General features: G+C 35.7%; 2 pseudogenes; both read left to right on the top strand.

Moving 5' to 3' along the window:
• Window positions 1-3,996: 3,996 nt before the first annotated feature.
• LOC111738545 lies at window positions 3,997-4,115 on the top strand (annotated as a pseudogene).
• Window positions 4,116-12,211: 8,096 nt separating this feature from the next.
• Window positions 12,212-12,330, top strand: LOC111738533 (annotated as a pseudogene).
• The last annotated feature ends 4,620 nt before the right edge of the window (window positions 12,331-16,950 follow it).

The following is a 16,950-nucleotide window of genomic DNA, read 5'->3' as shown; positions in this document are numbered from 1 at the left end:
AGGGAATTTTTTTTTTAATTACCGTTTGGAAAATAAATGAAAAAGAGTGTTTCTCAGCCACTCCGAAGTAGTTTTTATGTTATTGCTTTCCCTCTTCTCATTCCCTCAATCAAAACAGTGTCCCCATCTTTGTATTAACCATCATCACTTTAACAGCATCTCTTTTATTTCCATGAATGCAGTGAGCACAAATTATAATGATGTCAGCGAACAAAGAATCATTATGTTTTTAACGCCCTGTGATGAAAAAGGGCACTTAATGTCAAAAATGTGACAAATTTCAAATTGGAAGGCAGCCTCTCCACCCCTACAGTCCCTTGCCTCCTCTAGATCCTGCTTTCAAAGAGATTAAAAATATGAGAAGGCTTCCGTGTACACCACTATCTCACAAAGCCGTTGAACAGAAAGAGAATGGGCTTTTTTAGAAGAGGCCTGTGGACACCAAGGTTGGTCTTCAGTAGGTGGCCCCCCCGTACCAGGCATACTGCAGGATGAGGATGAAGGGTCAACTGAAGGTGATTTTCTCTGGAAGGATACATTGATGCTGACTAAAACAATAAGCAGAGTTGCCATTTTGTCAATCTGTAGCTCGAAACCTAGCAGCCTAGTATAGGTCTACTGATCAGAAACTTTTCTCTCCAACAAGAACATTTATATGAGGAAACAACTGCTACAATGAGAATATTTTCTGTGAGCATGTAGTCAGTGCAATGGGAACTAGATGGATTGGATAATCACCGGGGCACAAGAATTATCAGTCTATGCTTCCACCTCCACTGTTGAGAAACACCCACCAAATCAGCTAAGGAACGGTCTCTTTCTGTGGGATCTCAGCTAAAGGAATATTTAAGTACTTCTTGCCCATTGGACTTTCTATTCAGACTGTACAATTTGGAGCTATTTTTAAAATTGAGTTACAAACAATAAATTGTATTCAAGTGTACAGCTTAATACATTTTGATAATTTTATAAGCCCATATCATCTCCACTTCAATTTGGAGAATGATTCTATCATTCCTAAAAAGTTTCCTCATGCCTTTTTCCAGTCTATTTCCCTTCCCAACAGAGGCAACCATTATTCTCATTTTTATCACCATAGATTTGTTTTGCCAGTCTTTGAACTTCACATATATGGAATCATACTTATGTCTTAGTGATCTGACTTCTTTTGCTCAACTTAATATTTTTGAAACTCATCTAGTTTATTGCTTTTATCAGTGGTTCATTTCTCTTTACTGCTGAATAATATTATATTTTATAGATATATATATGTGTGTATATATATATGTACATATATATATATATCACGATTTGTTTATACATTTTGCTGTTGATGAACATTTGCTTTGCTGCCAGTTTTTGGTTATTATGCATAAAGCTTCTAAGAATATTCTAAGAATATCCTTGTTATAAGGTTTTTTGTAGACATATAATTTTGTTTCTCGAGTAATTTTTAGGAATGAAATTTCTGAATCATAGGGGAGGTGTATATTTAACTTTAAAAGCAGCTGTCAAATAGTCTTCTAAAATAGTTGTACTATTTTACACTCCTTCCAGTAGTGTATGAGAGTTCCAGTAGTTCCATATCTTTGCCAATATTTGGCATTATCTATCTTCTTAATTTTAGCGGCTCCAATGGGTATATACTGGTATCTTACTATAGTCATAATTTACTTCTTCTATGTACTCTTGATGTGGGTAATGGACTAAGAGTCACCATATTTGTTTTTAATATCAGTCATTTGAAATTCTTCGTAGATGATCCACAACCTCCCTTTAGAATATATGGTCCCTGAACACTCTCTGTCCGTGGCTGCAGTTCTCCCTATCTTCTCATAGCTACCATCTCCCTTTGTCCTTTCAGATCCAAGATTAGCATGTTCCACCAAAGAATATTTCCCCATTCTTTGTGGGTTCCCTCAAGCCTACTGACACCATTGCAAATTGCCCCTTTATTAAACCTTTTTTTTTTTTCCACTTATCCCTTTAAATTTGGCATCTAACTGATACCTCAAGTTACAAGTTAAGAAGAGGTATGTATCCAACTCAGGGCAAGTAAGAATTCTGAGGACAAGTAAGAATTCTGAAAAAAAATATATATATAGTACTTAGCATCCTGCTACAACTTGATTAGCTTCTTACACTAATCAAAGTTCACTCCTGGGGCTGAGAAGGGCCAGCCTTTCCAAAAGATTTTGGCCACAAATACTAGAACAAAATGAGAGTATGTCAGCAAGGAAGAAGTATAAGATGTTGGATAGGCAGCCACGAGTGTCTACTACAGTGAAGGTGTATACCAGCGACTTTAAAAGCAAAGTTTCCTGTAGTCGAATTGAACTAGAATACAAAACTCTCCAAGCCAAATTCTTAATCATATTTAGTAGCCAAATTTTTAGTCATATGTAGTCTGAGCTTTCTGTCCACAGACATAAAAAGAAGCCTCCTATTTTCTGCAACTCTTCACGTCTTTTTGCTTCCTTCTGCATTTTTTCCCTTCAAATTCTTTTAACATTCCACAGCTTAAGACAGAGGAGGAAAAGGAAAAGGAAAATGAAAAGGGAGAAAATTTTGACAAGTCTTTAGTGCCTCTGAAATACCCATTTTTGACTATTAGAGATCATAAAAAGCAAGACAAAGCCAGTGTCTAATTAGCACAAACAAGAGTAAAGTAACACATTCTTATCAGGAGTCAGGAGTAAAAAAGAGAACGGGAAGCGAGTAAGTCAAGCATGGTAGGTCTTCCCTTCTGCCCCTCCAGACTGCTTTTTACCCCAGCAAGCTGACTTCTATTGCTGAAAGCACCTGGGCTCCCTTGACCTCTGGCTTCTACATTGGTTTGTCAATGTTTGGCACTGGCAGGAGATGGAGGAGGTGGAGAGGGAGAAGTCAGGGAATTTATCCCCCCGCATCCTTCCCTCGTGAGCAGAAGCTTGGCAGTGGCTATGTTCTTCTCCCCAAGGTGACAACTCCTATCACGTGAACCTTCTTCCGTGGCTGCAGTTCTCCCTATCTTCTCATAACTACCATCTCCCTTTGTCCCTTCAGATCCAGGATTAGCATGTTTCACCAAAGAATGTTTCCCCATTCTTTGTGGGTTCCCTCAAGCCTACTGACACCATTGCAAATTGTCCCTTTATTAAACCTTTTTTTTTTTCACTTATCCCTTTAAATTTGGCATCTAACTGATACCTCAACTTACAAGTTAAGAAGAAGTATGTATCCAACTCAGGGCAAGTAAGAATTCTGAAATACAAAGCAAAAAATAAATCAAGTTACCAGAAATCTGAGTACCAACATAAGAACCTGATTCTGAAACAAGATCTGATTAAACAAGGAACCTCTTCTCTACTTGAGACAAACTGAAGGCAACAAAGGGATAGGAAGAAAGGTAGTAAATTCTGACAGAAAACACATGTGGGAGGGATTGGTAACAAGATCAGAGACAAATTAAAGGAAAATAGAACTCCACTGATCTACAGACCATCACTTGCTTTCTTCCAAATCTCCAAGTCTCTATCCTCAAACCTTCCCCATTGTATAATTTCATCCACTCTCCTCAAGCCTTCAACTCTCACCTCCAAGCAGAATAATGCAGAAGAAGTCTTTCTCTAACCTAAATATTACTCTTCAGCTACAGACCCAACTGCTTGGATATTCCCTGGCCCCTCAAAATTATTTCATCTCAAATTTATCATATCTTCATCCTCTCACAGTAACTGGCAAATCCACTTGACCTATTTCTATTTATGGATCAGCTGCCTCCCATTGGAGCACTCTCAACATGTCAGGCATTTTTCACTACCTTCTCCCACAACTCCCATATCTAAACCATTGCACAACAGAGAACCTAGATCATCTATATGTATATCTTCTCCTGTGGGCTTCAGTCTTCCATTCCAGCCTCATCTCTTACCTCTGTTCTTCATTGTCTTGTCTTCATCCTATTTTTGGAATATAATGCATGTCTTGTCTTACTCTAATAGAAAAACCTTGGCTGTCTATGGCCATGCCATCCTGAACATGCCCAATCTCGTCTGATCTCAAAAGCTAAGCAGGGTCAGGTCTGGTTAGTACTTGGATGGGAGACCACCTAGGAATACCAGGTGCTGTAGGCATTTTTTTTTTTAAAAAAAAAGAAAAAGATAAATATTTGACAAACAATTCCACTTTTTAAATGAAAAGTCTCAATTTTTAGAATATACATTTCAAGTATCATTTCCTTTACAAAGTATTTCCTCTTTCCTTTCCCCAAAACAAATGTCCTCCTCTTCTTCTGAATATTTGATTTATACCACTCTTATAGATTTGTATTTTATTATGCACTATAATCATGTATTATATATTATAATCATGTACTACTATTACATATTATATATTATAATCATGTACTACTATACATATTATTTACAACACTATTATGTATTATAATCATGATTATAAAATAGAGAAATTTTTCCTATGCTAAATTTCAAGTTGTTTGAAAGCAGAAAAGGCCCTATTTGTTTATTCTCTGCAGCACCTATCTTTAATAAATAATTTCTTAATTGTATTCAGTTACCCTGAATTATCTGACTGGCATATCAAATTTTCAGTCAATATTATTTGTAAAATTAAGCAAAGACTATCAAAAATCCAAAATCTGTGCATTATCTATCTTTCTGTATCTTGGCACAAATTTTCATTTTTTACCATTTAAAAATAAAACTAGACTAAATTTGCAAACAATATTTAACTTTTAAATGTTAACCAAGCCAATCCTCTAAAAGTGGTAAGTTTGTGTCTACAGTCCAACTTAAAAGGATTTGGTAGTAATACATTTTTCTCTCCTAGACAAATTAAGTCATTCTGGACAAGCATGCAGTAGTTTGTTAACCAAATGAAACCACTTGTGCCTGAGTTGCAATATTACTGATTGGCACATAGATGAAGTGGAGATTGAAAAACAAATGTTCTGCAGGATATTTTCCGTTTTCATAAAAACACCCTCTCTTTCTAAAAATGAAAAATCTGGACCTAAAACTTTCTCATAGAAAACTTTGAAAATCCTTTAGTTTGATCAATCTTCCTACATATTTTTCTAATTATTTGAGACATCTGCATGAAAACATATTCTTTGATTTAGCTATTAATTCTCTTAATAACCATAACTGGGTATTAGCATTATAATTTCCTGCATAACATTCATTAGATTCTCCTATAATGACATCAATGCCTGTTTTATACTTTTCCTGAAGCCCTCACTCCTTTAAGGGCCATTCTGCATCCCAATATTATTTGCAACCATATGCAGTGGACCTCTTAATTGTTTGTTTGCATTTTAGTTTTGTTTTGTTTGCTTGTCCTATTCATAACCCATTCTTCTGTTATGGGCTCCCAATTTTACTTTGGGGAACCTTCTTCCCCAACACTCTCAGTCCTTGTGGTCTGGTTTGGTGGGGCCGACTCCATCCTAAGCTCTAAAAACCAGCACACAACTCCAGCTTGTGAATTCAGATCATTGTATTCCCTGAGTAGTGTGTAGTTCACAAAGGAATAACGGAATCAAGTTGAACTCACAAGAAGTAGCCTATATACTGATGGGAACTCTTAGAAAAGGTGCTGTCTTCCCATTAAGGTTGCTAAACATGATTAACATAGCTCAGAATCTTCTAGGGAGAGCCCACCTGAGGAGGAAATCAGGACTGGAAAGTGGAACCAAGAGGTTGAAAAAGATTTCTGACACAATTATTTTTACAAGTGGACTCAGAAATGCCTTTTCTGAATTTTTAATTACTTAAGCCAATATTTTTTTTTAAATTAAGCCGGTTTCTAATTCTTATTTTTTTTTAATTAAATCAAGTTGAATTGATTTTCTGTCACTTGCAAATGGAAAGATTCATATCTGGTATGTCATGGAGTACCACACACCCTTCAACTGCATTCTTCAATGACCAAAGACCAGTGTTATCATGGCCTCCTGCCCATATACAGCCACCATAATCATGTCTCTTTCTGTGACCCAATATATAATCTTCATCCACAAACTCAAGAAACCCCTTTGGGCTTTATTCTAATTATCCTCTACTTCTCTCTACATAACAGTACACTGTGCAACATCATTTTTTAAATGCTGGTTTACTGATCTATCTGTGAATGTGTTTCAATTCCCTCTGCTTATTTCATATTTCCCAAAATATGCTTTACATTTTTAAATCATTTTAGTCAGAAATACAATAAAACATAGAAATAATAAAACATAGAAATAATTTGCAACAAACATAAAATAAGGTCACCGATGAGAGCTTTGAGATACATGTTGAAAATTTCTAAAAATAGGCAGAGTAAGCAGTTAACACAGGTTAAGAACCATTTAGAAGGGCCCCACCTCACCCCCAAACTATACCCCCTCATTGCCTATCCTACTTCCTATGAAACCATTAATAATGCTACTATTTAAATTAAAAATAGGAAAGTGAGCTGGTTAGTAAACATATTGACCATGTTTTGAACATTAAAAACATCAGATACTTGGCATGTCATCATGAGTATATCCATGTTAAAAACAGAAAATATGAAAATATAAGTATCCTAGAAAATCCACTATACATACACTACCTTTCAGCTCTATATTACACATGAATAAGTTTCATTATGTATGACCGATATACCCTAAAAAAGATTCTGATTTTTCTAGCAAAAGTTATAAAAAACTGGAATAGAACTTGAAATAAATTATACTCTGCCTTGCCTTCTCCCCAAAATTGAGATGTACAAGTTTTCCAACATTCATTTTCCTCATCAAGGCTGTTGACAAGAGACATTATATTATTTCTGACTGTTATGTCACTATTCAGAAAGGATGACAAAAGCAATCTCATTAATATAAACCTCTACTGTACTCCAATTTACGCTAACTTCTTATGAAAAGTAATTGGCCACACAGGATTTACTATGGGAGTCAGCTAATACTAAATAGAAAAGCACAGGGAGATCTAGGAGAAAGGCCTGATGCAAGGTCATACATGTTATAATAAAAGCTGAGTGGTCCTCAGAAGGGAAGAGAAAAAAAAAACTTGGGTCTACTTAAAAATTTTAGCCTTAAAATTTAAATAAGTGTATGTCTTGCTGGACAGAAAAATCTAGTGCCCCAAAGCCAATGAGCACAAGAAAATGGTTTTGTAAACTTGACAATGTCTGATATCAATGTCATAACAACCATAACCTGGTTACTGGCTGATTTTATTATCCCTCCTCTTGTAGAACCATTTCCCACTCAGCCAAAGTAACTGTCAGAGCTGAGGAGTGCTGACAAAGGTCACCATCTCTGATATGCACTTGATTTTAAAAGCTTTGAATTTTACGTGCAATACCACACAGACTTTTTAAGTGAACAAGATCACTGGCACTCTCAATTCCAATATTCCTGACAGTTAGTTCAAAAGGCACACAGAGGAAGGAGCTGAATTACAAATTTTTAAACAGCAAATGTAAGGTTATAAGAGAACACTAGTATTCCCTGTTCTCCAACCACGTTATTGTAAAGTGACAGTGAACATCCTTTATAGTTCTCTTCAACTGAGAGTGTACAAATCAGGAAAAGGGATGTATTACTTTGCTTTAAGGAAGGTTCAAAGATGAGTGGTTTGTCCTCGTCTTAGAGACTGCAAATTGAAATATTGACATATATAAGAGGTAATTTTTATATATTACATACAATTTTACATATACTACATGTTAAGACAAATTCTGAAGGTATTAAAAAGGTCTAGGAACTCAGATGGCATCACAGGTATATATGTGTGCATATATATATTTTTATACACATACACATACAGGTTATTCCAAATTCTACCCAGTCCCGAATCCCTATACAAATTCTATCTTCTCTGTGATCTTCCATATCCTTCCTCGCTTTTCAAACGTGATTTCTACTTCGCCACCGCCATCATACATTTATTGAATACTTAACTAGAGTATAGGACCTTATTACTGGAGTCAATAGGCTATTCCTAAACCTGAAAGTTTAAAGTCAGTTGTGAAGACAAGATGCAGACACAAATAAGTATAAACAGACCACAGTAACTGCAGATTATAGTGTAAGTGAACATAGGAATACAAACGAGGTGGGCTCACTGAGGCTGGATGGGTAAGGAGATGGGAAGGGTTTATGGAGGAGGTAGAGTTTTAGTTTGTCTTTGAAGGGCTCCTCTCACATTGCCAGAATGGAGGAGAGAGACTGAGCAACATGAACAAGATGTAGAGACAGAGATGAAACCACATATGGCATGACCTGGGCTGCAACAGGGAACCTCTCTTAAGCTGATATATTCTCTTTATTTGTGGATTTATCCATCACGTTTACCCATGCTAAATGTGATATCATTTGTGCTTGGGGTAAATCTCCCTAACCAAAGAGGAAAAGAAATGCAATGCCATGCACTTCTAAAATAATTTTGTTTAGGTAGCATTAGAAAGACAGATGGCAAACTAGTGCCCACACTATCTAGAGTTCATTTATACTGATTGTCTAAATTTGGACCACAGCACAACAATTAATTGTGAATGAGTCTAGTTAACTCTCATCTTTGAGGTGGTAGCCTTTCGCTTACGAGTCATAACACTGACAGTAAAAGAGGGAATAAATTTCCTTAAAAGTCTCAGTTGAATTTGAAATCTCCAGTGTGTGAGTTGAATTAAACTAAAACATTATCAAAATAAATAAATAAATGCTACTTACTCCCAAATGCTAGTGACTGTCCTTTAACCTCTATGGAAATCATTTGAAGATTCACAAAGATTTATGCCTTGCTAAGAGTTTCTCTGCGGAAACCAAAGCTTCCCTTCTGACAGCCCAGTGAGTCTCAATCTTGGTTGCAAGGCACCTAGAGAAACTCACTGAAGACAAGGCCCCATCTGATCCACTAAATCAAAACCTTCAGGGGTGGAGCCCAAGCAGGTAATTTTCACATGCATCAGGGCTGAGAACAACTGACATCTCTCCTCTTGTAACCATCAATGGCCTCACCTGCTTAAGAAGAGCTCAACCATCACCCTGTTTACCATAATTTTGTGAAAACAAGGAATCACTCACAGCACAGCATAGCATACATAAACTTATATAAGCTTTTGTCTTAGCTATCAAAACTTGACATAATTCACTAAGCAATTAGTAGAAGAATCAGAAAAAATATCAAGCTAAGTGGCATAGCTTTTAAGGAAATTAGTGAAAGAAAACAATGGAGACAAAAGCAAGTAAAAGTAATGAAACAATTTTAGAAATAATATGTCCTGAAATTTACATGTGTAGGTAATATTAATTCAGTTAATATTTAGGATGATCTATGCATTAATCATTATGACAATAGTAATACCTATCGGTTTTTAGTTCTTACTGGAGACCACTCAGAGTACTAGGTGCTTTATAAACTCACTTAATCTTACGACAATTCTATGAGGGAGAATACCCCATCCCAGAAATGAAGAAATAAGTCTCCTAATGACTAAGTCATTTTGCTCGATGTAACCTAGCTAGTGACTGAACTAGGTCCCAAACAGAATTACTGATTTTTAAAGTGTATCAAAAGCAATTTAATTCAGTTATCATAACCCACTATTATCCAAGAACTCAGCCTACAGCCCTGAGCTATAGTTTGGGGGTGAGGGAGAGGTGGATATGATTTGCTATAAGTGACTTTTAAGTCTATTCCTAATTAAAGGCAAAAATAACTTAATTTTTAATTTGCTGATCCAGGATTAATTTTCGACCTGTTGGATGGGCTGTTTCAATGTCATTCCTGGCAGTTTCAAACTGCCTTTCCTATAGGCAGCTTTCACTCATGGGCCCAGTTTGCCAAGAATTCCCAAAAGTTTTGGAGCAAGAAAGACAAACGAGTTTTGGAGGCAATTTTTTTCTACATAAAATATTTTCTTCTTCAAAAAATGAGTACTGGTAATGAGCCAGACCTTCCAAGAGTCAACACAGATCTTAAGGTAGAGAATAATACTTCAACATTTCATGTAATTATTTCAATAAGTTCTTGAAAGTGTTTACAGCATTAACAGAGCTCTGTAAATGAGTGATTGCATTCTGTTTATAGAATGAGAACTAAGGTACACACTCCAGCCTAACTCATCCAAAAAGAGTCAAAGCAGAGAATAAAAACAACTCCCCACACAGAGCACTAGACCCCATCTCACAAGTATACTGCTATTTAATTTAAAGCCTGGCTCATTCTACTTTCTCATCCAAATACCAAGAGAAAAAAAGCTGACCAATTTCAGCTTGAAGATTAGAATGGGGCTCCCATAGAGACTGAAAGAAAACCCCTTCTACACTGAAGATAGGCTATTAAAACCTTAATCTAGTTTTCTTATTCATTGCTTGCATGTCAGCCTGCACCTCATAATTTATTCCAGCTGCTTCTCCTGAAAGTATGGCATTTGCAATTTGCAAAAAAGCACAAAATGGTAAATCATCAAATGCTGGTCACCAGGTAAAAGGAACAGATATTGCTTTTACTAGGAAAAGACAGAAATGACTATTGGGTGGTTATAGTTTTAAATAATAGATGAAGGCTTCCTTTTTATAGATAAAAAAAATTTGACAATGTCATGACTACATACTCAAAATGTATTATGTGTCCTAAGTACTATTTAAGTTCTAAAATATGAAGGATATAATCTCAAGATGTTATTTTCTGAATATGCTAATCTTAATTGCCATGAAATTTGCATTCATATCATTTTTAGTCTGAATATGAGCATATTTGATATGAATCCAGTAATACAATTTTTCTTTCTTTTACTCTTTATCTTTTTTAAAAAAAGATACAGAAATTTTTAATGCTAAAATCATAATTCTAAAATTGAAATCATTAATTAAAATTCTGTCAGTTTGTAATCTTTCAGGCTTAAGAATAGATTAGTACATTTTAGCAATATTGGGTTAAAATACAATTGAGGTTGAACTTTTATATATTTTTCCATTTAAATGTCTAACCTTTATATGATTAAGTTAATTCACTACTACCCCTTAAAGCAGAGAGAAGAAATGTTGATACTTTTAGCAATACTTATACAATGAAAATAACAGAAATAGAGAAAAATAAAACAATTTCATGTGCATATTTCAAGCTAATATATTTTTCCAAGAAAAAATGTCTTTTTAAATGAATAAACCACATATTGCCTAGTAGGTGTATCTTCTCTATTAAAGTGACTTAACGAAAGGAAGAGATCTGATAGCTCACGATAAAATAAAAGTTGTTTGTAGTCATATCACAGTCTAGCAAAAAATTTTAAAAAGTCAGTTCTTCATTTTTCTTTGTCCCCGTTTACCTTGGTTCTTAAAATCACTGTTAGAGCAGAATTATGAAGAAAAAGTAGTGCCTGCAACTCTGATTATATGCATGTAAGCACGCCAGTTAACTTTATAGGATTGCTGTATACAACAGACCAAAAATGCCAGGCTAGTTCAAGCTTTAAATTATTTTACTTAATTGCTTTGGGAATTGCCTCACCTCTTTATATAGACACGACCTGTATCATCACTGAGTTAGAAACCAGTAACTGAAAAGTTGATAACATATTATAACCTCAAAGCTCTAACAACTGGCAGAAGGGGCAAAACAACAGGAAATTGCTAACACTAATTCATTAATCTGGCAAGGAATTAGATATGCAACACTCCAAGAAGTCCTCAAAAAGGTACACTTAGATTTACATATTCATATAAAACCAAAGCCTCTCCTTTTCTTGCCCAATTCTTTGACGTTATCTGTGTTCTCCAGCACTACCACTTTTAGGGTAATTATACCAACTCCTCACTTCCATGAATAAATTGGCTTTACACATCCACCTTTTGTATGAATGTAAGTAGTCTGGTGCTTGGCTTACTATGTTAGGTGACTGACTAGACTAGTTGTTTTTCTTCCAAGAATATGAAAACAAATTTGTTTCCAGTATAATTGTGAAAATAATTAATTGGACTTTCTTATATACCTTAGAAACAATAACTGCTGTTAAACCTTTCTGACTTACACTATGCTTGTATTTTTGGGTCTGTTTCTTAGGACAAGTTTATTTTTCATTAGATTATTAAAAGTTTCTTTCTATAATGTTCTTTAAATTAAACATGGCATTATGTTTTATGGTCACTTAAATTTATAATTTTGTTCATCAACTCTAGGCATATTGGATTCAATTTGATCATTTTTTAAATGATGAGGGTATTGTCTAAGGCCATGCCACCCTGAACGTGCCCAATCTCGTCTGATCTCGGAAGCTAAGCAGGGTCGGGCCTGGTTAGTACTTGGATGGGAGACAATCTAGGAAAACCAGGTGCTGTAGATGTAAAAATAAATAAATAAATAAATGATGAGGGTATTAAAGATCTCATTTTTTGTAACATTGCTTCTCTAATATTTGGCACAAGTAGGGTTTTACTTTAGTTTTTGCTATCCAGAAGACAGTCTTGAAATATTAACATGAAATCTTAAGAGACATCATGGATAAATGCAATCTAATTCAACTTAATACATACCTACTATGTGCCAGAAATGGTTTCAATCTCTGCAGTTACAGCAGAAAACACAACTGATAATGGTCCTGTCCTGATGGAGTTTTATATTCCAGTCAGGTTGTCATAATAAAATGACTATATAGATGTTAAGTCATAATAAGTGTCTTACGAATAAAAGGGGTAGAATAAAGAGGATAAATGAGGTTGAAGAAGATACTTTATGGAGGTAACGAAAGGCCTCCTAATCAAAGATACTTAAGCTGAGATCTAGTAGAAAGAAGCAAACTAAAGATATATGGGGGAGAAAATTCCAGATGTTGGAAGAGGCAGTGTAAAGGCCCTGAAGGTTGAACGAGTATGCCTGGTGTGCACAGAATAGCAAGGAGACCAGTGTGGTGGAGTAGAGTGGAGTATAGGTGAGTGGAGTGAATACTGTAAGGGGAGATGGTAGAAGATGAGGGCAGGGAGGTTGCAGGAGTGGAAGAGGAATGGATGGATCATGTTGGGCACCGTAGGACAGAGTAAGAATTTCAGCCACGTGGAAACATCTGAATATTTTGAAGAAAGTTGACATCTGACTTCCATTTTTTAAAGCTCTGCAGAAAATAGGTTATAAAGGCATGATTAGAGTAGAGAGAGGAGTTAAGATGCTATCATAGTTCTAGGCAATAGATAAGGACACCTTGGACCAGCATAGGAGTGGTAGACATAGTAAGAAATAGTTTGATTCAAGAGATACTTTGGAAGACCAAGGAGGTTATGAATGGATTGTTGCATGTGAAGTACGAGAGAAAGATGTTCAAAAATGACTCCAAATTTGCAGCTGATCGGCTAGAAGAATGGAATTGCCAGATACTAAGAAAAAGAAAATAGAGGACACTTATATGGAAGGAAATTATGAGTTTGGTTTTATAGTACAGAGTTTTCTTTAAAATTTAAAAATAGAGCTACTATATGACCCAGCAATCCTACTTCTTGATATACATCTGAAGGAGATGAAATCACTCTTTGAAGAGCTATCTGCACTTTCATGTTCGTTGCAGCATTATTTACAATAGATAAGACATGGAAGCAACCTAAGTATTTGTCAACAGATGAAAAAAGAAAATATGATGTATATATATGCAAAGTAATATTATTAAAGTATAAAAAGAAGGAAATCCTGCCATTTGCAACACCATAGATCTTGAGGGCATTATGCTATGTCAAATAAGTCAGACGGAGAATGACAAATACTGTAAGATCTCACTTACAAATGGAATCTAAAAACATTGAACTCTCATAGAAACAGAGTAGAATGTTAGTTGCTAGGGACTAAGAAGTGGGGAAATGGGGAGATGTTGGTCAAAGGGTACAAATTAATTATAAGATGAATAAGTTCCAAGAATATAATATACAGCATCGTGACTATAATTAACAATACTATATTATGTACTTGAAAGTTGCTGTGAGAGTAGAGCTTTAATGTTCTCACCACAACCAAATGGTAATTATGTGAGGTGAAAGATATGTTAACTAACCTTATTGTGTTAAAAATTTTGTAACATATGTGTATCAAATCATCACATTGTACACCTTAAAGTTATACAATGTTATGTGTCAATTATGTCAATAAAGCTGAAATATTTAACTTTTAAAAGTTTTAATTTAAAAAAAGAATTTGGTTTAAACAAATAAAATTGAGATTTCCATCAGTCATTCAAAAGTAGATGTCAAATAGGAAATTGACTATGCAAAGTCTGGCATTCATTAGGAGACTCTGGACTAGAAATAGAAATTTGGCAATATCAGCATATAGATGCTAATTGGCTGGGATAGAATTGGATGTAAGGAATTATAGAAAAGACAGAGCTAAAAACTGCATTGAAGACCCTTGTTTTTCCACACCCAAAAAAAGGCAAAAGAGAGAATAGTCAACTTCAAATAATTTAGTCATACTTCTTAATGTTAGAGGGCTCTTTTATAGCTATACATAATTGGCAGTTATCATAAGTCCTCTCATTTTCAGAATCAGTACTAATGAAGCTAACATCTTATTTATTTGCTTCCTAAGCATCAGCTGCTACTCTCGGCTGATCTGAATCAGGACACAATTACTTCAAGCAATGGCAGAGCTGGACTTACCTAAAGGGCATTGTGCCTTTGAATAATGTCCTTTAAGATAAGCAAAGGGCTCTGCCCAGCCATCTTGTGTTTCAGAAATTGATAGGGCTATTCTACAGAGTATTTTATTCTGATGAAGTATCCTCAAGTCTGGATTCCCATCATCAGCCTACCAGGTATCTACTCTTGAAATGAGGACAAATTTATCCATTTTTATCCTATTGTAGTAATTCAAGATAGCCCCAAGGATTCCAAACTCCTGGTATGACAACCTTTGTAGTCCCCTCCCACAGTGAATAGAGTTGACCCGTATAACCAATAGGAGAGTGAGGAAATTATGGTGTGTAACTTCAGAGGCTAGGTCATGAAAAGACATGAGAGCTTCCATCTTGCTCTCTCGAATTACTCACTTGAGAGAAGCCAGCCACTATGTTTTAAAGACACTCACCACAGCTCTAGAGAGAAAACCGCTTGGCAAGGGGCTGATGCTTCCTGCCAACAGCCCACAAGGAAGTAAGACCTCCTACCAATGACCATGTGAGTGAGCCATCTTGAAAACAGATTCTCCAGAGCCCTCAGATGACTGCAGCCTTGGCCAACAACTTCACTGCAACTGCATGAAAGACCCTTAGCCATAATAACCACCCAGCTAAGCTGTTCCCAGATTCTTGAACCACAGAATCAGGAATAAAGGTTTATTCTTGTTCTAAGCTGCTAAATTGTGGGGTAATTTGTTACACGGCAAAAGATAATGAATATCAACATAGTCTTTACTCTCCTATACCTTTTACTCCTGTGTCTACACATTTAATATGGGGTTTGTTTCACTCACGAGAGGACAGAGGTTAAAACAATAGTTCTCAACATTGGCTGCATATGTATTTTACTTGAGAAGTTTTAAAAATATGCACATTTGGTTCCCAAACCTGGGGATTCTGATTCATTGGTCTGGGATACGGCCTAGACATCAGGCTTGAGTCAAAGTTACTATGTTCAAACAATATGATAATTGATTTCATATGAGGTAGGGAGCCAATTTGAGCTGCCAAACATTCACTTCTTTTCTAAAGTAAAAGGCAGGATAAGTGTTTTATGGGTCAGAATATCCTAGATATCGACACTTCAAAAAGTGTCATCAATGAATGTATGCCTCCTATCATTTGCTAGTGATCCAGATAGAGCAAATGAAGCTGTGACAGGAGGTAAATGTGGGCTGCTTTCCATCTGACCTCAGCTTACATACCATTTAACACATGCTGCCAGGTGCCTACAGCCTCATGAGGAATAACTCTTTTCTTCTTTTCACCCTAACTTTCACTGCATTCAAACCAAGAAGCTGAAAGCACAAGTCATTTTTAGCAGTAATAATCCACCAGGATACCACCACCACAGGACACTCTGCCACTGCCACTTCTGTGAAGCAACCCCAGCTGTCTTTTCTTCACTCATTCAAAATTTAAAATCCTTGGCAGAAGCATTTGATCAGCTAAGTGTAGGTCATGCCCAAGTAGAATTATCGGGATCAAGGAAGAGAGGACCTAATCCTTCGCATTTCCATATTGAAAGGTGGACGCTGCCTCCACCAAGACTACTCATAATTAAAGATTCACCCAAGATATGAGGGTACCTAGATGCCAGAGAGAAAAAGATATAGGCTGCACTAAAGTGGAATATGATTGGGATTCTGTGACTGGATAAAAGACATTCCATATAATATCAAAACATCCTTACAAAGGTAGGTACTTCATGCTCAACAACAGGATGGTGAATCATTAGATCACTCATTATAAATCATCTGAGGTTTAGCCAGCATTTACTAGCAATACACAGCCAACAATTTCTTTTGGATCATAGAGGAAAGAGATGTGAGCATTGCAAAACATTTTTTTAATTGTTTTGGGCTGCTGAATATATTTAAAGAAATTGTGTTCTGAATTTTACACTCATTTAAATAATCTAATATACATGCAAAAGATATATGGTTACCTCATGTTCAAACACACTCAGGAAAAATCATTGGGCCTCAAAATGTCTTAACGCAAAAGGCTTTTTTATCCTGAGAGTTCCACACTAATATAATAGGTCTTCGATTCTACTTGTGGCTTTAGGAGATCTATAAATTCAAATCACTATTGTTAGGCTTAAATAATGTAATTGCACTCAGATACACAGACTGCAGTATCAGATTAGGAGACGAGATGAGTGGACTTGGAGGATCTCATATTTTTCCTCTCTAATTCTCTTCTGGATATTACCGCAATGACAAATACACTGAAGAGAGCTGGTTTAATAAACGGCGAATTTTATTAAACGTTTATAGTAAATCAAATCTATATCACAAAACAGCC

The sequence above is a fragment of the Pteropus vampyrus genome, unplaced genomic scaffold (genome assembly GCF_000151845.1).
Source record: "Pteropus vampyrus isolate Shadow unplaced genomic scaffold, Pvam_2.0 Scaffold39, whole genome shotgun sequence".
Lineage (NCBI taxonomy): Eukaryota > Metazoa > Chordata > Mammalia > Chiroptera > Pteropodidae > Pteropus > Pteropus vampyrus.
Note: the sequence above shows the minus strand (reverse complement) of the source record. Positions and strands in the feature narration are given on the sequence as shown.